The sequence below is a fragment of the Aythya marila genome (genome assembly GCF_965140915.1).
Source record: "Aythya marila genome assembly, chromosome: 1".
NCBI classification, from domain to species: Eukaryota; Metazoa; Chordata; class Aves; order Anseriformes; family Anatidae; genus Aythya; species Aythya marila.
Window position 1 is genome coordinate 115,245,221 of NC_139042.1, and position 23,933 is coordinate 115,269,153.

At 49.4% G+C, this 23,933-nt stretch overlaps 1 protein-coding gene across 9 annotated transcripts in view; it reads right to left on the bottom strand.

Annotated features, from left to right (window-relative positions):
* Window positions 1-19,604, bottom strand: part of BBX (BBX high mobility group box domain containing) — a 136,646-nt gene extending 117,042 nt beyond the window's left edge. For 3 of the 9 annotated variants that reach the window (XM_082754940.1, XM_082754938.1, XM_082754943.1), the window contains exons 1-3: window positions 19,522-19,604; window positions 16,813-16,888; window positions 4,008-4,096 (exon numbers count right to left, since the gene is read on the bottom strand). The gene's annotated coding sequence lies outside the window, so the exon portion shown is untranslated. Of the gene's footprint in view, window positions 1-4,007; window positions 4,097-16,791; window positions 16,889-18,276; window positions 18,386-18,688; window positions 18,714-19,066; window positions 19,111-19,521 lie in introns of those variants that run through there. The other 6 variants (XM_082754942.1, XM_082754948.1, XM_082754946.1 and 3 more) reach the window with 5 other exon arrangements.
* Between the last annotated feature and the right edge of the window lie 4,329 nt (window positions 19,605-23,933).

Genomic DNA, 23,933 nt, shown 5'->3' on the forward strand with positions numbered 1-23,933 from the left:
ATCACTAAACTGCAAGTTGACAGTTCATTTCTAGCTAATGTTTTTTCCCCCTTGTCATTCCCCTCCATGCCCTACCATATGTGGAGGACTTCATGAACTACTAAAATTCTCCAAAGAAGAACAAGAACTGGAACAGGAGAACTTTTTCAATGCGGGAACAAGCAGGTGAAGGTCCCTGGATCTCCATCCTCACATCTTACACCTTGTCTACAGCCGCTCAAGACAAGTGAGCAGTCACACCTACTTCCTGGAGGTGCAAAAGACAACAGCAGCTGCAAAGGACAGAGCAAAAGTGAGGTTCTCTATTTAAACAAAACATCTGCCACTGCAGATCACAAAAAATGAAAATGCAGAGAGAAGCACGGATGATGTGAATCCATGAACCTGATCACCAGCCCCAATGAACCCGCTCCTTTTTGTTCTCAGAGCTCAGCGAGTTGTCACAGATGCATAGAAATGCAAGAACAGTTGAGGAGCACTTTCACCACCCACATGCCTCCCAAATATCTTCGCTGAACCTGGTGGAGATTTACCACACTGTATTCATGCCAACTGTAGAAAACTGAACTCCTCGGGACTTCCTTCTAGTAAGGGGAAAAACTGTCAGGCTCAAAACAGGAACAACTTTCTAACGTCATAAGCAAATTGTCTTCAGTAAAGGCCTCAATAGCTCATAAATAAACCGAAGAACAATAATTACAGCCCCATAGCCAAAGGAAATGCAGCAGGAATGTCCCCTTTCATCCATAAGCAGAATGCATTTTTCTTAAAGAGTGAAACAATGACAAATTGTCAGGCAACGAATCAAGTTGGCACAGCATACCTAAGGGACACAAATTGTGTGCTCTCAGATAAAAAGTTTTACACCCTCACAAGCTTCCCTGGCAACTTCAACAGCAGGGTTGTCTCTGATAGCTTTGATATTCCTCCCCCTTTATCTCCTCCCACATACTTTTAAAGTCCCAATAGCCTGACAATTAACTTACAAGTCCATGTTTGGAAGTGTCTGCAACAATCTCTGACAACACCTGGGCTGAGGATCCTTCTCAAACCAACTTGTGCCTGTGCTCTGACTGCACCTGGATGACACCGCGATGTTCCTCACAGCCGTCCTTGTGCATCCCGCTCTCCACCCCAGGAAACCCAGATGGAGAGGAGCTCTGTGAAAGATGCGGGGACTACAGGACACACCCTGTGCACCCCAGAGGTGAGATAGAGCCAACGCCTTGCCAGGACAGCCCAGGTACCACTATTTGCTCCCCTCACTCTGAGCATTAGGAACACCGACACCTCCTCGTCAGGAGCTATTCGGTTCAGCCCTTTCCCTGCTCTGGAGTACCACTTGAACCACTCTCGCTGTGGCTGCAGACATGTATCTAAGGCACCTTCTGCCCTTGGCTGCAGAGAAAAAGCAATGGCATTCTCTAGCACCAGAGGGGCTCAGATCCAACACCCACTGCTAGTCTCTCAGCACCACCACAAAGCACTAGAGAGAAACAACGGGACTCTACAAGAAGCTCCACCTCGATGCAAGTGAGCGTTGGTAACTGCCTTATCCTCTCATCTTCGTTTTATTTCTCTACTAGTCCTATGTTCTGCGAGATTAGCAATGCAGTAGGAAGATCCCTACGTGCCTAGACACTCAAAGCAGCGCCAGGGAATTGAGCTACTACCTCATTCTACAAGATGGCTTGAAAATGGTGACAGCATAGACACTTCTCGTGCCCTGACCAGAAGTCCTTGTCTTGGCAATGACAACAGCAGCACGTGCAAGCAGCAGCAGACTGAGAAGTCTCTGACTCTTCAGCTCTCACTGTCGTCCACAGGATTCTGAACACCAGCCATGACAACCAGCCAGCACTAACTCTGCATAAACCTGTGAGATCTCAGCACCATCTGGGCCAGGTCAAGGAAGCATCACGGCGTGGCTTCAGCCTGGTTCCTATCTGAAACACTTCTCCATATCTGCCAGGCTAAGATTTGTTTTACTTTTTCTTGAAATATTTATTTTTCTGCAAAAACACAATACTTTTGCAAACTTTTGTTGAGGAAACTTTCCAAGCAGTTAAATAAGTTACTTTATTTATGTAATAACTAGGAAAAAAAAAAAAAGTTTAAAAAACAAAAATCTTGCCATTGGGCCACTTACCACTATCATTTTTATCAATATCTTTATTTACCTCCTTTTATTGTCAACTGTTTAGCCTTATATTTTATGGAGAAAAGAAGAAAGTTCTGAATGTAATCATCTATATTTCTTAAGAAGTATCACAAAAAAAAAATAAATCACTCAGGTTACAGAATTTATAAGCCCCTGTACATAATAAGTCTCATTAGATTTCCAAGAGGAACCTTGCTGCTTCATCAACTGGAATCCACAATCAGATCCATCCTTACCAACTTCTTCACTGATGCCAAGCCACAACAGCCTACCCAGAAGTGTACACAAGCCCAAGGATTTGTGCCAAAATGTCTTGGTGCAGGATCGGGTCCTGATACGATTAGCTGCCGCTAAGGCTTCAACCCAGCAACTGCAGTAGCTTAGGGGACTGCTACCACAGAGGCACTGCAGGACCGGGCCCTAAAATAACAAAGCATACTCAGATGTCTTCTCCACAAATGAAGAATTCTTACACACGCATACCACAAACAAAAAAAAAAAATAACAATGAAAACGCATTTTGTACTTGTGAAATAAAAATCATTTCTTCGGAAAGCCATCAGCACCAACAGTCTTCAGCACAATCTCCATAAGATCGATAGGCTGTTTCCTCATATTTATTTTAAAAGGTGTTTTTCCTTATTTCTTCTTGAAGATAAATATTTTTACAATAGTAATTCTCTCTCATCTCCCTCAGAAGAAAACCCTTCATGACCCTTGTCTTAAGGATAAACCCAACAAAGGAAAAACTTAGTCTACAAGATTCACACTTGGGAGCAGCTAAAAAAAAACAAAAAAACAACTGACAATGTTGACTGTAACATTAAAGCAAGGATGGGGAAAACCTTTCTTAGGATCCACCAATTTTTACTGATTTTCTATTATTTTATTTCACGGTAGAGAATGCAGACAGCTGGATTTGAAATCAGGTGAACAAGGTATAAAGAGTTTTCTGTGAAATCGAGTTCCGGTATGCTCAAGACCGAGTGCCAACTAAAAAAGCAGAACACACTTAAAACCCTAGGTCGGCACAAAAGTCCACAGCTCCGAACAATACTAGCCTAAGAAAAGCAAGCATGAGATACAATGATTCTCAGTCCAATCTGCTTTAAAAGACAGTCATTATGCTTGCTTGTTAGTGAACTGCTGCTAAAAACTAGGAATGCAAACCTGGGACTTGAGCAAGAAAGTCTCCTACAGAGCCCCACAGCACTGCAGTGCTTGCTTCCTTCCACACCAGCTATGCCCACCTTCAGAGCAGGAAGCTCAGGAGGAACTGCTGGACTGAACACGCTGAAATATTTAAGTGCAGACCAAGCCTGGCCTAATAAAGTCCTCTGAGCAGTAGGATGTTTTCTGCTGGTACCAGGCATGAGCTAAATACATTTCTATCACCTCCACACATCTCAGACCGCAGAGCATGCTCATACATCCTTGCAAGGTCACTTTCAAAGAAGTGGGAAGAATGGAGGGCAGTACTCATACAGCACTGAGTTCAGAAGAAACCCTGGGTTGGAAGAACAAAACAGCAGGTCCAGAGGCTCTCGCCTACAAGGTTAAGTTTCTATCATGCAGCATAAATTATTGGATGTACCAGAACAGTTCTGAATACTGAAGCTGGATGGTAGCAGATTTGCTAGAAGTTTGCAAATTCTTAGCCAGTAAGCCTGAAATTTGACAGATAGCAATTCACTCCCCTCCCCCCCCCAATCAGTATGGAAAAATAATACTGTGTTCAGACATAGGGCAGAGGTTTTAGTAACAAAGAGGTAGCTGGTGTTATAAATTTTACAGTGATGTCAAAAATGCCAGGAAGTTCAGAAGTTTTGCCATCCCCTGGTCTTACCTGAACATCCCCGGGTCTACTCTGCGATCTGCAAAATGGGGGTGGTAACTCTGGTTCTGAAGTGTCTCTAAAATGTAGTTAGCTGATGCCTGTAAAAGTACACAAGTATGACAGCAAAGCATTATTATCCCCTAATAACGTATTATTGTTTAGCAAAATAAGTAACATACATAAATGACAACACCATCTGCATTCTACAGTATGCTCTTCAACACTTTTCCATTTATATATCTTGTTAGAAAGTGAAGTGTTTTGACTCTTTGGTAGGACGAAATGCTGAAAGTCAACCTGCAGTCCACCTCCCTAGAGGAAGAAGCAAGCAAGCATCTTTTCTAGACTTTAAAAATCGTCACAGATTTTAAACCCAACTAAACCTCGGTGTAAAGTTTTCCTCTAAGTATTTGAAAACAACTCTATCAATACAGCTGCTATTGCACCTTGTTATGGAGCAAACATATGGTGAAAAACAAAAAAAAAAAATAGAGTCTGGACAATTCTTTACTTTCTGATCTGCTACTCAGTATCCAGTTTTTCTACCCATAGATAGCATCGTACTTTACAAAGGACAAAACCATCGCCACCCCAATTTGTAAACACAGAAACAGAAAGAAAGAAGTGATCTGCCTGAGATCATGAAGCAAGTTAATGGTAAAACTGCGTAACTAGTCAGGTTTTTCCCCCCTGTTCTATCAGCACAATTTTCTCTTTGCCGGAATCCTTAAAGGAAGCTCTAACCTTTCATTTGCTTGCTAAAGTATAAATGCAGAAGCAGAAGACGTTTCCACCCATCCCTCTGAAAATATTTAAACAGTGAGCTGTATTAGATACAGTATTGTATATGCCCCAGGTCATACTTCCAAAAAGTTCATTCAGTGCATGGTACATACACATTTTACTAGAGACTCACTCCAAGATCACTCTTCTTCGCCCCTAACACTGTTGGGAGTGTAGTTCACGCATTACACTGTCACCTTAGAAGAAGGTCTTGTTTCAGCTGTAGCAGGACCTGATCAGAACAACGACCAGGATGCTAGTGGGCACCTAGCAAGGGATTTATCTGCACGCACGCTTCACTTTTATGCCAGTTGTTACACCAGCATACCTTCACAGGCCAAAAAGCAAACTTACAGAAACGCAAGCACGCCCCTATAGAGGGGATTTGACAGCTTGTTCTGGTCTCTGAAGCTGAAAATGTTACCAGGGCATTCGGTACCTTCATTCCAAGTTCACCGTATCCCTGCTCGTACTTCAACCCACAGTTGTGCTACAGTGATATTCACACCAATAACTGGTATCATTGCACATGTAAAGCACAGATAACCCCCAAAGAATAAGTTCTTCAGTGAGGTCCGTGAAGGCATTTGCCACAAGTCCACATTTATTCCACTTAAGTCAACATCAGACCTCTCACTGAACGCAGAGCAAGCAATGGGCCCTCCTGCAGCACAGCTCCTGCAGGCAGCGAGCTTGGCCTGCAGTTCTGGGACCAACCCCTCTCCCCCTCCGAAACAGAGCCGCAGAGCAGTGAGGGTGCCTCGTTCTCCCAGCCAAGCGTTACCCAAGCAGTTAAGCAGCATTTTTAGCACGCAGTGCTCCTAGCTGGCTTTGCCAGAATCTCCACGACAAACACAGCCCAGCTCTGCTCCTACAGCCTCGGCACAACTGCATGAGCTCGCATCGAGTCGGAATTCAGACCCAGGTGAATGTTATACATCCCCTATATGTTATACAAACCAGATATATATGTATGTTTTTTTAGCCTGCCCAGTAGCCCATTTCAGTGCATGCCACTAGGAAAGCACCGCTGGGCACGTGTGAGGAACGGGCTTCCCTGAGACATCTCTGGCAGAACTCCCTCAAAGATACCAGCTCTCCCGAGGAAATCTTGGCTCAAATACTTCTTTTCTGAAAGGGAAGAAAGCCTCAGCATTTCACATATTTAAGGGGGGAGGAAAAATGCAAGTTAGAACAAGACTAGTTCAATCCTAAGGAAATGCAGTAACTATAAAATCAGCCACATTACTGAAGCGATCTGTTTAAAACACTTATGCTAAACAAGAGCTAATTGTTTCAAGGCACTTTCATAACACACGAATGCTTCAGCAATAAACGGCTTCCACAAGAAAAGTTGCCTAAAATGCGTGACTGCTTATTTCCTTGCTGATCTTGAACCAAACGCGTGTGAGAATGAAAACGACGACCCTTTCAGGATGAGTGATTCATCTTACTCTGGCATGCTGTCTAATGAAAAAGTTTAGAGAATATTCAGTAATTTTCCCATTTCTTTTTTTTTTCGTTGACTGTTCTAAACATTTTTGACTTACAAGAGCATTTTGACCTCTGCTTTAATTTTCTTCTGATTGCTGTTCAGGTTTCCAACCTTACATGTTAGCATTTAGTCACGCAAGAGCCCCAACACAACTGTTGCTACTCGGCATACCCCACGCACTGGTACAGAAGAGTGTGGAGAAACAGGACACAGAGACAAGATCACAAAACCTGTTTGCGCTGAGGAAGGAAGGCCATAAAATACAGTTCTTGAAGTGTGCAACTCCTCCTCCTGGTGGGGGGGAGCTAAATCACAATATACAAATAGCTTGTGTAACTGTGCCACCAGGCCTCAGGTACACTCCACGTTTCTGAGCACAACCCTTCCGCTACCTGAGGCCTGGATCTGCATTCCTTAATAGCCACACGTACTGCTACGCACTGCCCCTGCCGCAGAAAAAAACGGCGTGGAGCTGCAGAGTCAATACATGTTATCAAGCTCTTTGACTCTGTCAAGATGCTATTAATATTTTGGTAGGGTGGCGGTTGGAATTCTTTACCCCTGCTATCCCACAGAGTTTGTGACATTTGCTTTTCTTTTTTTAAACCCCTTTCTTCATCTAATACACTAGAGAAGCTGAGCAAAATGGACTCAGCAACCAACTTGGTTTCACTTTTTGATTTCTGGACAGCAGTGCTGCTAGAATCATTCCTGGAAGTTATAAACTCCTCCTTTGACACTAAAATCACAGTCACATGCCTCACAGTCTAGAAGACTGCCACAGCAACTTTAAAATAATCATTTCAGTTGTGGGTTAGTTGTGTTGCTAGTTTTTTTGTTTTTTAATTTAATCATATATCTGTGTAAACAGACGAATATCTGTTGATCTGTACCCGCTAGAAGCCAGTAGTGTCCAGCTCCCACAAACAAACAAAAAACAAACAAACAGTTAATACAGCCACAGTGTCATCTAGTGAGTTACTCTACATTCCTTAATGTGGGAAGATACATCTGTTATTACAAGCAGAAACTTCGGCTATTGGTTACTGAAGTTGTCTTAGAAAACATATTCAACTTAACAGAAACAGATAAAATAAAATCCTTTCTAAACAAAGAAATCAGACTCAAATTTAAATCAGATGTTACTGATGCTGAATGTATATGAATGAGGCATGCTTAATTGCAATTTACCTTTACATTATAACAAAACAATATTAATTTCTACTGTAATGTTCTATAACTCTATTTATAATAAATTAAAATTATAGATGTTTGACTTCGAAGATGTAGATAAAGTTCAAATACTGAACAGGTAAGCAGTCTTCAAAGTACCAGGAACAAGAATTAGGTTTAGACTGAGGTTACCTGAAAGCAGTGACTACCCCTGCAGTTGCATAGAAAATGTCTCTGCGCCAAGTTAGTCATTTAAGGGAGTTTGGGGTGAAGTTGAAAAACTAACAGGGAACTGAAAAAGCCAGAAAGCATGTTTTCCTTCTCAGCTGAGAACGCAAAACAGACAGGGATTAGATTTCCCGGGTCTAAAAGCTTGGTTTGGTTACATCAGGGTCTGTTACCTTCTCAGGGACAATACTTTGTTTAAAACATTACGTGCAAACACTATTTGCATTAACTTGTGCGAGTGTGCACGTGTGTTACCTCAGCACACAGGACTCAAAGGCCACAATCTAAGAGCAGTATGGTTTGTCACATCCTAAAGGAAAACTTCGCAAACTAAATAAATGCATGTAAGCCATGCAATCGTTTAGAAAACGTGCGGGCACACACTGCAGCCCCTGAACTAACAAAAAAGAAGTGCCAAATTTAGTGTAAAGGCTATATTTAGCAACGCATTTTAACGGTCGTCTACCAATAGAGATTGCCTCTGAGAAAACAAATATAAAAATACCAAAGCAAAATGAGATTAAAAGCACCGATTTAAACCAAGTTTAAATCAGCTCACTAGAGAGAACTGGAACGCCAAGGCTACGTGTGCACCCAGGGGCTCACAAAGGCCAGGAAAATGGGGTGCAAAAACCTCCCTGCTTTCACTCCGCCTGCCCTGAGCAGGGCTGAAGCAGGGCATCAATGTCTGCAAAGTCTGACAGCGCTCCAAAAGCCACCCAGACTTCCTGCAGGATCCTTGGCCGAGAGCGGGTACTGTCCTCGCTGGGAGACCGGAGCTGCACGGGGATGTCCGCGACACCCACCTCGCCTCCTGTGCCTGTCCTGGCCGCCCACCTCCCTTCGCGAAGAGCGACGATGAACCCCGCAGGCAGCCCCGTGGGGCCAGCCAAGGCTGCACGCAGGAACCGCATCGCCGTGGCACAGGGAGCAGCAGCACAGCCCTCGGACAAGACGAGGCTGTCTGCTCCTCACAGCAGCTCCAGCATCCTCGTGCCCCCACGGGCTGGTGACACCGCCAGGAGTCCGCTGCCACGTGTGGATACACAACCAGTGTCCTCCGTTCGTGTCTCTCCGAGGGGCAGGATCTTCCAACGCTGCTTACAAACCAGGAACGCTTGGCGGGTGTTGGGAGCTCCCACCTGAACAGCCAGGCAGCCTGCAGGAGCAGCAAAGTATGTGGAGATGGCAAAGTCCGTGGCCGCACATCCAGGCTCCTCTGACAGCTTCCTCTGGATGAATCCAACCGTCCAGGCCCTGCGAGGGCTCTTGCAGCACCAGGTTTTGCCCAGAAAAACTTTCAGCCATCAAAATTATTCCATGCAAGCAGCTGGTGCTCTGCAACAACGTGGAGGCAGGCACGTAGAGGTGCAAGGAAAATACCGAGTTAATAGCGAGGGGAACAGCCGAGGACAGTTTTCCTCTGACACATGTGCAGGCAGCTCTTCTGGGTTACTGGGAAAGGGACACGTACATCCAACAGCTCCACGTAGCCGTCCATGCTTTACTTCCCTTATTTAAGGTTTTCTATACTGATAAGTAAAATTGAAAACTTCCTCCCCTTGCTCTGGTTCTGACGCTTGTGCTCTTTATTTAGTCCAACAGCCTTCAGTGAGGGACACGGGAACTTCTACTCACTCTGCAGGCACTGAACACCTTTTCAATCCATGGAACGGAGGGTGCAGAGTGTGAACAGGTACCTGCTTTAATGTATTCACTACCAGCTTTGTCACTCTTCATTTTGCAGACACCAAATTTCCCCCTACAAACACCTCTGTTTCTCCAAAAGCAGCTGGAAATTAATGATGCTATTTTTATTTTCTTATTAATTCCTATGCCATAGCTCTATAATCAGCACCGGATCATGCTGCAATTTTGCATACTTATTTCAAAATGCATTACGAGCCCTTGATGACTGATGTTTAGCACAATGTGCGAGAGAGTATCCCAAACAAATTAGAGGGAAGAAATACAAATACAGACATTTTACTTAAAGAAAAAAAGAATTATCAGAGGTCCAAACATGACACAAGTGCTGCAACTCCCAAGTTTGTGGCAGAGCCTTCACCGATTTCAAGAACCGAGCCAGGTGGGCAGTTTGCACTATGTAACGTGAGATCTGGGTACAAAGAAACCTTTTGCAAAGAGGAAGAACAACACTGCTTCTTCCCCAATCTATACTCCTCAGCCATTGATTTGCAATACATCAGAACGCTTTCCTTGCTGAGCCACATAGCAGACTCGGGAAGCAAACACACCCGCGCAGTAACTGCACGCTTCCCAGAAGAGGTACACCTCCCAAACGGCACTCTCCCACTCCAGGCTCTTCCACCCCTTCCCCACGTAGGGAACTCTGCTTGTTTCAGCGCTGCCTCTCTTCCCAGCCCTCCCTCTGCTGCTCACCGCCAGGCAGGGGCTGCCCGTCAGCTCGTGCACTGATTACTGAGCGCACCGGGCGCATGACCCCGGCAGGACTACCTGCACATCAATAATTAAGAATAATGCAAAATCTGCAGCTTTCCCAAGGAATTGCAGGCTGCCAGCAACCTCGGGCAGATCTGTGAAGGGGTGCACGCTGCTGACATGGCTCTGCTGCTGGCTTTTTGTTCAGGAATCCAGTTGCACAGGTGTAGCTGGGGGACTACGGACAAGACGCACGGACATCCCCATGCTTTGCCCCATAAAGAAAAAATAATAAAGAAATCCCAGCACGATGCGGCTCACTATAGATCTGCCATAGCTCAAAGGAAACTCGTGGAAAGCAAACCAAACATGTCCAACCAAAAAAGTGCCCTTTTCATCAGCCTGGCAAAACAAACAACAACACAACAACAAAAGCAACTTCCTCCTAACTTTCATGGGTGGGTTTTAATGCAGAATATCCCAATGTTTCGGCTCTGCTGACTTTTGTGGAGTTATTTCACACTGAAAAGGATGGAAAGAGATAAGAAATCAATTTTTCCCTCACTCCCTCCTTTCTCTACCAAGGTTTTCTTTACCAAGCTTCACTTCCAGATCTCTCACGATGCCGTACTCCTAAATATTGCTTTGACGACCACGAAATAACACATTTTGTCACACACTGAAACAAAAACCTAGGATAATTTGTTTCACAGAAGACCAAAGATTTACTATACTACTGCAAAAGCCAATCCCAACTATTACCATGTGACGTGCCAGGCCTTATCCACTCCCAAGAGCTCTCGCTAGCGCTGTCAGGTAATTCCTGTCTGTGTAGAATGTGGGTACAAATGGGGAAAAAAAAGAAAGAAGAGGGAAAAAAGAAGAAAGATGACTTCTGACAACGCACGTGCTTAAAAATCCTTACATAACCAGCAGGAAAAGACATACTGGGGAAATAACTGAAAGGTATGGGTTCGAAGCCACCAGCCAAGCAGCAGTGAAGGACACTGAGCAGTCCCCCTCCTGCTAACGGCGCTGCTCAGCCGCACAGCACAGTCACCAAGACGTGGCCCAGCCCAACAGGGGCCCCGGAGCAGGTTTAAGCTTTCCTCACTTGAATCCTGCCATGGGCCAACTCATCCGTCATCAGCACTGACAAGGAGCCGGCCTTCATGTGTGTGCCTGGACCTGGAGAAGTCCCTCCTGAGAATGTGGATGGCAGAAACCTTCCTGGTGCTGCCCTGACACGGGGAGAAAGGAGAGCAACTCCACGGCAGGGCACGGGGTCAGTGTGCTTTCAGTGCCTCAGAGCAGGCTCCCCAGCAGTTTGCTACGTATGTATTGCCTTCAGAAAAAAAAAGACAAAAAGCAGACACAGGGATGAAGCACCTTGCCACCTCCCCTCACCCAGCAGGGGAAGGTGAAGACAGGATTTGTTAAGCTTCTTGTCAAGAGAGCTTCCACCTGAATTAAGTGCTGTGGATCCCGTGTTGTAGAAGTCCTCTGAATCTCGTTCAGTTTTGCTGAAGGAGACTCTCAGTACCACAGCGGGTCAGTAAAATGCCATTTCTTACTTGCAGCGATTTCCACGTTTTCTAAAATATCTTGCATTGAAACACCCGGGTGGAAGACTGCCGATAGAAATTCCTCGCTTCCTAAGCAAGTGATTTCCTTCGTGTAATTTCACCAAATCCAGTTAACTTTCTTTCCCCTCGCTAAAAATTGAAATTTTGTTGTACTCGCCTTCTTTGTACACAGAGATGCCTGAAGCTAGTTTATTTTCACATGCTGAATTGTCCATGCTTATAAGGACTTGCTATTACATTATGCATTTGCGTCCTACAAAGGAAAAGGCAGGAACACTGGCAAGTGTCAAAACCGTGCTTTTCCTCTTTGTTGATCCATCTTTTACGCAATCACATCTATAAATACTAAAAATAATAAAATGCTGCCACCACTGTGAGAATACTACAATTAGGTCTATACTTGTGCACCCAGTGAAGTTTGCTTTCCTCTTCAAGTAAGAGCTCTATTTTAAAATCAAAGCCAACTCACATTCACAGTAGTGAAACACTTGTTTCCAGCAAATCTTAAAATCTTACAGCATGCAATGTGTTTGCTGGGTTTAGAAATGAGAGTTTAAATTGATAACTTACCCTATCTATCAAAATATGGCCAGAGTGCCAGAGCAGCCTCTTCTGTCAATTGCACGTTCCATAAAAAAGTTAATTGTGACTCAGCATTAGATTATGAATATTGATCTAATTACACAGAACCATTCAGACCAACGCATATTTAAAGAAATTTCCCCCTGAAAAACAATACCTTATATTATAAAGTTAACACAGAGAAGTTAGCATTAATTAGTTAGTATTAAATAGCGTAATATACACAATGGCTAAAATACCACATTAAGTGGCAAAACCTCTAAGCAAGCTTTCCTCCTACTTTACTCTCTTTCTACTTCAGGCCTTCCTGTCCATAAATATCACTGAATTGGCAGTTAGCAACTTCACACTACTCTAATTTATTTTTTAAAAGTAGTGTTGTGAAGGAAATTAGGCTATTAGAAGAGATGCCCACCTGGCAGAGAAGCCAGCAAGACTACTCACTTGTCAAGACAAGCATTTACTAGGCAAGGTTCAGAGGCAGCCTGCACCAAGGGAAAGGACACGACCAAGCAGTCAGATGTGGATTTTATTGCATTCCCTGCTCACGCTAGCCTGCTAAGTGACTGTAGGCAAGCCTCTGCTGCCTCGCTGTTTGGTATCTCAGATGCCTAGAACAGGGATAAAGGTGATTGCTCCTTGTTTTGGGGTGCACGATTACAGCATGGCTTACGCGCTTTGCCAGATAGGACACCAGCACATGAACCAGGCAATGCCTACACCTGCCAGTTATTAACAACGTCGTTCAGAGATGAGGGCGTGATTTATTTACTTATTTTAAAGCAGTGCAGTTTAACAGCAGGCCATCAATCCATTCCTAAAACCTGAGTAACCCTTGCGCTGGTTCGGGTCTTGCCCCTTCTGAAATCTGTCAAGCAGAGCGACAGCCGTGGGAGTCTTTTGTGAAATTCACATGCAGCCACTAGTACCAGGCTCAGCACGCTGCTCTCAGATAGAAACAGGGCGTTATCACCAATCTTTAAAAAAATAAAATAAAATAAAAAATAGCAGTAGTAGTGAAAAAACAGAAGTCAGTTCTAACGATCTTTTGAAGTTAATCAGAACAAAAAAAACTTCTGACAATGACACCGCTAGAATGAGGGTGAAAAAGTAGGAGGAAAAGGAATAAAGATAATACTACAGAAGAAAGTTGACTTTTTAACTGTTCTTTCCTCAAGAAGCATTTTGAAGTACACATGACTATTATGTCAAGCCAGCTGTACAGACTCCTAAGTAATAAAGCAAACATAAATTGTTACAGCAAGGCAAAGCACTATCCATACTGCTTTAAAACAAACCTAATTCACTCAGGTAAACTGTTCCCATATATGGGCAGCGTATGATTTAATGATACGGGGAAGTATCATCAGTCTCCATTTGCAGGTGGAGAAGGGACATATGGCTGAGTTTCCAAGAGTAAACTATGACCCTGCAAGCCTCCAGCTGCCCTCTGTGGCAGTCCGAAATTAAGACAAGAGTTTCATTTCAGTTCCAGCTTTTATTCGTAGCATCTTCCTCCATCTGGGAGCCACCAGACTCACATAAACTTGAAGTCCTGAACAGCGTACGTGCACCGTGCTGTCCGAAGAGAGGCAGCGTGTCACCCCACAGCTGCCTGGATGTCACCGCAGGTGTGTTTACAGCCTTCACACTACAGCAGAGCCTCCGTGCGAGTGTGCAAACACCTTGCCTGCCTCACCTGCTTGCTCCCCACCGCCACCTGTGATGGAAGAGCACCTCTCCCCAGTCCACTTGGTCAAAGTTTCCCTCCTGCATAACACTCTGCTACGAGCCCCGTGCCAGGATGCCGCATATCCTCAGCCCACAGACCACGAGCAGCAGCAGCCTGGAGTAACTTTCAGTTCTGAACGGGAGCAATCGTATTGGTGAGTTTAATAAGGTGTGCCATGTGTTACAGCATGTTCACATGCTTATAGATTGCAAGCTGTGGACCCGCTAATTTACGAACAAAGTGCATTACGATCATACTGGATGGAACAGCAATGTAAATGCACAGTTACCTCCGATACTTTATGTGGAGAATGTGACACTGAATATCTCTAATTGCACACACAACAGCTATGAAAGAGAAAGGCTTTTCTCCCTTGAATGGGAAAATAAACACGGGTGAATTCCTCTCACCATCACTCCTACACTCCTTTCCTAAAAGAAACACCTGCTGAAGCCATCTGAAGTCCTGCAGGTGCTGGATTTACAGCGAGCAGCCCCCAAGAACTCAAAAGCATCCAGGGCAAGTTTCTTAAGTGTTTGAAGTTACCCCAACACTAAAACCTACATAAGAGTCCCCTAAATGGTGTGTCTGCTTTGAAGCAGTTATCAGCTCGCTATGCTGGGAGGAAGGGTAGCGTGCAACAAACTTTTGAGGCCGTGGCCAGTTTCTGAACTGTTTACATAGCCCCTTCCTAGGGGAATGTCCCCCTTTAGGCTGCAACACAGCAGCACCCCACCTGGTGCCTGTTACCCAAGAGCAGAACCCAGCCCTCTCGTGCACATCAAGGCTGACTTCCTGAACTCCCTTCACAAATAGCTACTTTACTGAGAACTGTGCAATAAAACAAGTCTTCACTTTTCCCAAAATAAGAGCTCCCTACAGTAAATGGAAGTTTCTCGTTGCGGACAAATCTAATGAAAACTCTGCTCGCCCCTTAAATAGCCATGTTATTTTTATTACGTTTAAGCTATGAGGAAATGTACTTCTCAGCTTCCTCTAAAGCTTCTATTGTGACTTTTTCTTCAAAAAGATACTCTACCCTTCTGGTCTTTGCCATTTGTTCATGACGGCGCTGTATTAGGCAAGATATACACTTAGCACTGCGCACAAAACTGAGGTCCACTGCTCTTACAAGCTGTAGGGAGATTATGATCACCGCTTCACTTCTAGGATTAAAGTCCCACGCATCCAAAAGGCTCCATCACACAGGCTGAAGCCACTACATGGCCGAATGACTGAAGAGACTACCTGAAGCAAGGTCCACAAGGTGTTCTTGCTCAGTACCTTTCGCTACTACTCCAAACAAAGAAAGAAACTCTCAATACTTACAGCTCTCTAATCTAACTCTTACCTGAAAATGCAGAAAGCTACATCCAAAAATCAGTGTGTTCGCATTCAGCTCTGAACAACAGTTTGAAGCCTACCAGCCAGTTTTTGAATTTCCCAGTGTGTTCCTGCTTCGTAAAAATTGTTGCATCAATTACTCTACCCTGAACACGATCCTTGTCAGCAATGCTATAAACCAGAAAGCAATATTCTCCTATGCAACCAGTCTGTCATAAAGAATTTTGGTAATTTAATTTGCTGTTTATAGCCTCAGACCTACACATACCAACCTCGCTGCCCATAAAATGCGGAAAATTGAAATTTGGGTGCAATTCTCCAGGAGCTGGAGAACAGACAGAACCCTCCCTTTGCGCCACCTCTGCACAGTGGTTATCCCAGCCCCAGGAATAGGCTTGAGGCCACAGTATCGCAGAACAGCTGCTCCCAACGGCCCCCTTCGAGCCAGAGTGTTTGGGACCATCACTTATCCCGTGTCTCCTACACACAGACTGGAAAAGGTCAGGAGAAGGTTATTAATCATTCACATTTATGAGGGCTAAGCTTACCCCAAATATATGTCTTGTCTTGTTTTCAGCTATGTATACTAAACTACCAGCAAAAAAAAAAAAAATAATTTAGATATATTTATTGCCTCCCACTTCCCCATTTTGGGCCTAAAGCAGTTCAGTGCCACCACGGGTGCCTGTAGGAAAAGCGCTTCACGTGGCACTCGCTTTCTGCCATCCATGAACATGACCCTTCAAAATTACAACCTCCTGTTTCAATTACCACGTCCACTTTGGTTTAAGAAGTGCCAAACTCTTAAGAAGCGTCAAAACTTTTCCGCAGCATACAGACAGAAGAAGAAGCTGTGTGCTGGAAAGCTTAGGAGTACTGGTAAGTCAGTCACTAGGATTCGTCTTTCAGACTGATAGGTACCTGCATTAATCAATGCCAAAAGAAGAAGTGGTAACGCAGAAGGAGTACGGCTGGAATTCTAATTAACTCTGTTTACGTGTGAAAACCGAACCAGCTCCGGTTGGAGTCATACTGCGGTGACGTTGAACTTCTCACCGATCCTCGACCTCTACAGATTTCCCATAATCTGTCCTAACTGTTGATTTCTCCCCTGCTTTCTCCCCACTGCTGAATTTTCAGAGGACTTTGCATTCTCAGCGAGTTTCTGGCCTCCGCATCACACTTTGCATATTTTAACGTTACTTTGGCTCGGAACTTCAGCCCCACGTCCATTACCTGCTCATCTTTACAAAGCGAGGCTTAAAGAAAACACTGAGGAGGAGAGAAAGGAGAGAGGGAAGCGAGGGGAGAGCCGAGTAGCTGCAGCCCGTTCATCCTGGGGTCACTCAGACCAACTCTGCAGCGGCTCCGAGCGCCGGGAGCGGAGGAGCATCCCATCCCATCCCATCCCATCCCATCCCATCCCATCCCATCCCGCAGGTAGCGGCGAGAGGAGCCCCGTCTTACCGAGCAGAGCCGAGCACTCACCCTGGAAGGCGACTGGAAATTACAGCCAGACGACGACGATGAAGCTGCCTCAACGCCTCCGTCATGTGATAGTGACCTACAAAGTACCAAACACAGGCACACCGTCAGCATCGCTGCCAGCCCGGCGGGCACGGGGCGAGACCCCGGGGGAGGCAGACAAAAGGGGGGGGGTGCGTGAGGGGGGACACGGCCAGAAGGGGTGTCCGTGGGGACACACAGACACACGCAGACAGACACACAGACACCGGGGCACGGACAAAAGCGGCGGCGCTGCCGCGGGTGGGCCCGGCGCCGCCTGGGCCGCGGGTTCGAGTCCCGGCGAGGCCCCCGCGGGCCGGGGGGAGCCGGGGCCGGGGCAGGGCGCTGGGCCCCAGGCCGCCGCCGCCGCCGCCCGTGCGAAGTGCAGGGCCACCGGCATCCGGGCTGCGGGGTGGGGAGGGAAGGCAAGGCAAGGTATTAAACATGGAGCGAGCCCGCCGCTGCCGGCAGGGTCTCCGTGCCTCTCCGGGCTCGCACACACAGACAGACACACAGAGACACACAGACAGACACACGCCCGCCCCCCGCCCGCCGCCGGCCAGCATCAAGTTTGCGCCCGAGTTGCAAAATGTCGATCCCGGCGGCTGACACCAGCCGGGGGGGAGAGGGAGAGGGGGAGAAGCGGCGGAGTGCGGGAGGCAGCGGAGAGGCGAGCGAGAGTCCATCTTGCTTGGAGCGGGGAGGCGAGGAGCGGCGGCACCGCACCGACCTCACCCCCAGGGGTCCGGGGGCACCCGGCCGGGGACGGGGATGGGGCCGGGGCCGGGGCCGGGCCGCGGGGGGCTCCCCCCGCACCTCCACCCGCCCGGGGGGCTCCGGCCGGCGGCCGCCTCCCTGCCCGCTGCTCCCCTCCTCCGCCCCGCGGGCCCGGGCCATCATCCCGCTGCCACCGGCGAGCAGCAGCAGCAGCAGCAGGAGGAGGAGGAGGAGGAGGAGGAGGAGGCGCCGGGGGAGCCGCACGGGTGCCGGCCCCCCCCCGCTGTCCCCTCGGCGCGGCGGGCCCGGGACGTGTCACCGGCAGGACGGGCAATGGTTTCGGCGCCCCAGGCCCCAGTGACCACCGCCGGCCTGGCGGCCTCCCCTCCCGGCACGCACTCGACTCGCTCACCTCCGAAAAAAAAAAAAAAATAAATAAAAAAACACAAAACCCCAACAGCAACAACAACAACCAGAACACACACACACGCACACGCCAAAAACAACAACTTTTACAGCGCCGGGGCCTCCCCCGGCGCAACAATAAACCGGGGAAATAAATCAGAAAGTGGCGAAGCCGCCCCCCGGCGCGGTGGCAGCCCCGCGGCCCTGCCTCTGCCTTCCCCCGGCTGCCCCTCGCATCGCGGCTCCCTCCCTGCCTGCCTCCCTCCCCTCCCTGCCTGCCTCCCTCCCCCGGCGCCGGGCTGCGCCGATATTTCCAACGCAAACCTGCTGCCGCACGGCGCCGGGATTAGCGCGGCTGCCTCCCTGCCTGCCTCTGCCTCCCTGCCTCCTCCTCCTCCTCGCAAGCCTACCCCGGATCGGCTCTCCCCACGGCCATGCAAGTTTCATACATTGCAAATAAACCCGAGAGGAGGAAGAGCGAAGCGGCTGGCGGGGGTGGGGGGGGGAGGAGGAGGAGGAGGAGAAGCAGCAGCAGCAGCAGCAGCAGGAGGAGGAGGAGGAGGAGGAGGAGGAGGAGGAGGGCTGCTGCTTTCTGTAATTCACCAGCGACCCGATCTCGCAGCACCCATCCGGCTGCCGGCGGCGCCCGGAGCCCCCCCCCGAGGCGGCCGCCCCCTGCCCGGGGGGGCCCCCGCCAAGTTTTCTGTCATCGCGACCACCCAATGGCACAACTTACCTCCGCGGCGACGGCTGGACGCGGCCGAGGCCTGCCTCCCACCCTCCTCCTCCTCCTCCTCCTCCTCCCGGAGGCAGGCAGGCAGCCGGGCTGCTCCCCGCCCCAAACTTACCGACACCCCCCCAGCCCCTCGGGGCCGCCCCCCGGGGCCGCCCCCCCGGGGGCTCCGCCGCTGCCTACCGGAAAACGCGGAGCCCAACTCCCGGCCGAGCCCGGCCGCTGCCCTGCCCTGCCCTGCCCTGCCCGCCCGCCGGCATCGCCCCTCCGCCCGCTGCCCGCTCCCGGCGGCCGGATCGCGACCCCCTCCCGGGGCTCCCCCCGGCTCCGTTTCGGGGCGTCCCCCCCCGGCCCCGCAGCCCCCGGCCCCGCCGCCCGTACCGCCGGGCGCTCCCCCCGGGGATGAAGTTTCGGTTCTGCCCGCGATGCCCCCGCCAGGTCCCCCCGCGGCCGGGCAGCGAGCGGCGGCCGATGGCTGGCCGGCCTTCCTCCCCCCCCCCCCCCCTCCTCCTCCTCCTCCTCCTCCTCCTCCTTCCCCTTCCTCCCCGCCGGCGCCGAGAGGTGCCTGCTTCCCAGCGCAGCCTGGCACCGGCTGGCCTACCCCTGCCTCCTCCCCGCGCTGCCAGCAGCGCTGCCCCCGCACAGCCCCGCACAGCCCCGCGCCCCCCAGCCCCGCGCCCCTCGCCCCCCGCCCCTGCCCTCCCCGCCGGGCAGCCGCGCACCCACCCGTCCTCCCCTGCCCAAACTTTCCCAACGCGGGCAGGGCTGGGGAGGGACGGGGGCCGGCGGCGGCCCCGCGGCCCCGCGGGAGCGGCCACCCCCAGGCCGGGGCTCACCTGCTGGGGCTGGGGGCTGCGGGCGCCCCCCGGCCCGGCTGGCAGCGCGGCCCCCCCGGCTCGCAGCGCGGCTCCGCGCGGAGCCATGCAAGCCGGGCAGCGCCACAACAGCCCCCCGCCATGTAAGGCGGCCCGCCATTGGCCGCCGCGCTGACGGACGGGCCCGCCAGCCATTCAGCGGCGCCGTTACACCCGCGGCGCCCCGCCGGGGAGCCGCTGGCACACTCACTCACTCACTCGCACACTCACACTCAGTCCTCACACTCGCTCGCTCACACAGGCGCTGTTACCGTGCTCACGCTCCTCGCCTCGCACAAAGCTCGCCGCGGGGCTCTGCCCGCCCGTCCCGCAGCCGGATCGTGAGGGGCAGAGCTCCCCTCCGGCTGCGGGAGCCGCCCCGCACCCCGGCGTGCCCCCGCAGCACACACCGGGCACACACCGGGCACACACTCACCGCCAGCCCCTCGCGGAGCCCAGGCTGCAGCTGGCATGACAGCGAGGGGCAGCGACCGCCGAAACGCGGCTGGCCGCTCCCACAGGACACACAACCCTCTCCCCTCGCACACCCAGCAGCGGGGGTACCGCGCAGCTCACCCCACGCGTCCCCGTCCTCAGCACGCCCCGCTGGGCACGGCTGGCTTCAGCATCCTCCCATTGTTTACTTCTTCCCTTTACAGCACAGCTATGTCAAATAACGTGGAGTAATATTTCCAATGTCTGAATAAAGCGGTGAAGTAAAGCACAAGCTGGTTTTACAGCACAAAATCGTACCCGTGTTTCCAACTCGGCCCGCGTGGTTTTTACGAAGATGTGAGAAATTACCCCGAGCTGCCTTCCACCCTGCGTGGTGTATGGGGGAGTGGGACAGCCGCTGCCCGAATAACATACAACTATCACAATAAACACACTCTGCAATTAATACATTTTACCTCATATTTTTAATTTCCAGCGCTAACTGAGCATCCGTCCTGTGGAAGTCAGGTGCGTGTCAGGTGCCACAGGCCAGGACACCGGCAAGCCAAGGCCCACAAAACTCACTGGTCACATATGAAGAGGTGGCCTCGTTTTCAGGCAGATTTTCCTCCTATCATCTGTAGGTGATGAGATATTTTGCAACTGTAGGTGAGCAGCACCTTGTCCGTATGCACAAGCAGGTGCCAGTCAGAGGCCCAAGCCGGACAGTTAAAGCACACCTGGTGTACATAGTTCCTTCCTTTTTGGCATGTGCGCCTCATTTCTTGGCTTCTTTTACTCACTTTAATAAAAGTACACCACAGAGCCTCTCGCACCTCTGCACTGCTACAGTCCTGCCGGTGTAGGTAACTACTGGGCAATATACATGATTTAGGTGCTTGTTAGCACACATGAAGTTCATTTTAAAGGATGCTTCCATTTCTTCTTTATCAGGACTCTCTGTTACGTTTGATGCCCTTCCAGCCCAGGAGAGGTCAAGCTAGGGACACCTTGCATGCAATGTAGTTGTTTATAGCCACACAAAATGGATCAACAGTGCTACGAATTAGAAGAATCTTGTTCTGTGTCCACTTTGCAGAGTTACCAATGGCTCCATGAGTCGCAAGGCAGCCAGCCACGTATTCGGCCTGTAGAAGCACAAGTATTTTGTCACCGTTTAAGAGAGATGAGTAAGCTAAGGTACACCGGTATAGTCAGAAAATAAAATGCTCGACTTTCCGCTGCCTTTGATTCATTGCGTCAGTAGTGAAAGAGAGGGCTGTGTTTTCTTGGGCTATCAATCCAGGGCATTCTGCAAACACCGAGAGGGAGAGGATGGGAGAGTAGTAAATATTTCTGTTCCTCCATTTCTCTACATGCGATTTAAGCAAATTAATCTCTTTGCATGCCCACTCAGAGATATTTCTGGCATTAGTCAGTCACCGCTATCAAGAATTACAAGGTGGTAGCCAGAGTCTCGGAGAATTTTTCGGGGGACAGCCAGTGCGTGCTGAACTTTTTGAAGATGCTTGCTGGTTCTTGGTTGGCTTCAGACTTTGCGCAAGCTGCATTTCCAGATTTTCCTGCAGAAACTCATGTTGTTAAATGAGAAGTGTCGCCTTGCTGACACTTCTGTGTAATTGGTATCGGTGTTTAAAAGCATGAGGCCTGGACCCTACGCTGTGCTCTGTTCACACATGCTCCTGCGTGCAGCCAGAGCTCTGCTGAAGTTGGTGTGGTTCAGTGCAGATAGAGCAGATGCCCATGCAGCCGGATCTGGGGCTTCGAAGTTGCACATTTGTGGCATTTGCTTGAGTTCCTTTGGACTCGCCCATTTTGCATGCAGGTGACAGAAGAGCATCCTCCCCCCGCCCGCAAATGCGTGCCCCCTCTTAATTAACCCGTGGCACAACATAAAAGATGAAAGTGTCCACGTGTCTGTGCCCTGTCAAAAGGAGAAAACATATTTCCCTTCGCTTCGCTGTTATTTAATAACGCCAGGGAAAAGGATAGCATCGATATAAATGAGAGTAATCAGGATTTGTTCTGTTCCCTTCCCCTGGGGCCTGCCGAGGAGCTCACTGGCAGCGGGGGGCCTGCATCTGACCCACGGTTAACACTTTCTCTCCTCCTCCTGCCCCCGGCAGAAGCTACCTGCTGGCTGCGGAGCGGGGCCAGCCACCGGTGGCTGCGGTGGATGTGTGCTTCCACGGCCAGCTCGCACGCACTCAGACACTAGCGAGGGAGCTCGGAGTAGCCAGCTGCAGCCCGAGCCTGCAGGCCCTGGATCCCTCTGAGCTGCTACCATGGCTGACTACAAGTGACGGTTGTCATGTGAGCCGGGGAGGAAGGCCATAAGGCAACTCTGGGAGCATATGCTTCATCTGCGCTAAGCCTTGCACGCCGCCTGGGGAGAAGCACGGGGAAGAAAGGGTGAGGCAGATGCAGCCTTACGGAGCCTGTCCCACCTCTGTTGTTTTTTTTTCCCCTTGTGGTTTGTGCCCACCCACAGCCCACAGAGGAGCGTGGCATCCTTCAGGTTAAAAAACACCGGACAATGCATTAGAGGGACCCTGTTTTCCTCCCCAATGCACTTGTATAACACGGTAACATTAATAGCGATTTATGTGCAAGCACCGAAGGGAGGAGGCTTTTTGTCTGAACTAAAGCTGGAGAAAGACTTCAGACCTACCCGCTTCAGACTAGGCGCGGAGCCACGGGAGCAGTGCAGAATAGCCATCCTCCAAGGACCACGCTTTCAGGAAGTTGTTGTTCCCACCTCAGCCCCTTTTAGGAGCACTTTCAGTTTCTCGAGAACTCAACAGAAGCCAGAGAAAGGGCCAACTTCTTCTGCTGGTTTCTCCGTAGGGGAGTGCATTTCTTCGCTGCTGTTCCTCGCCCCTGTTATTTCACACCATTAAGATCGTCGGAATATTTTCTTCCGTGTAATTTCTAGGTGCTGTTTCTAAACATTCCCTAGCTGTGCGCCCGTTTCCCACTGTCTCCTATTAACTCTTTTCCTTCTCTTTATGCCTCTTTTTACTAGTCAAGCAGTAACAACTGCAACCCTCTGACAAAACCAGCTACTGCGAAGTTAGCTCCTACAAGCAATGTCTGACCTGAGCTGCCAGCAGTTCATTTAACAGACTGGACAGGAGGGCAGGAAGGGAACAGACAGGTGAATTGACTTGCCAGGAATCTCGCAGTATGGCAGCAGCAAAGTCAGGAATCAAATCTGGGCTTCTGACTCCCAGGGCATCTCTTTGTATATTTCTTTCTCTGATGCTCTGTCTCTTTCATAGTGCCTCCCTTTTTCAGAGAAATAGTACTACACCTGCACGAGCTATTACCATTTTTCCTGGTTCAGAAGAAGTAATAGGTTAGCCAGAGCATCCAGGCCTGTTTGAGCCTACCACTTCAGTAAAGATTGCTTCTGATTCCGCAAGACATTGAGGTGTGCGTTAAGTGAGTACATGTTAACTACTTAACACACTGGCGCGTGTGAAATATGCGATGTCTGCGATGATAAAGCAACTGCCAGCTCAGCTCTAAACTCGGGAGATTTTCCTTGTCATTATACAAGAGCACTGCATTACAAAATACATGTAAATCAGGGCAGACCTGCTCACCTGAGTTTATGTAGCCCACTGAGTTAGTCTCATGCGAGTAAATTGGTTTCCAAAGCTGGCGACACGCAAGAGAGCTGCAGCTCTATCACTCACACACCCCGTAAAGCGGGATTCCTTCAGACTTACTGACAAAGTCCCTGCAAAAAGCTGAGCTGAAGGACTGCAGCCTTCCTCAGCCCCATGCTCTCAAATCTTACAGTTCTTACTCTAACTCTCATGCAAGCTGCAATATTATTTAACTGCTTTAAGCATAAAATGTAATTGGAAGTCTTTTTTCAGTTTTAGGTTGCTAGCCCCTTAATACCTTCCAGTGCTACTGAGTAGCTTTCT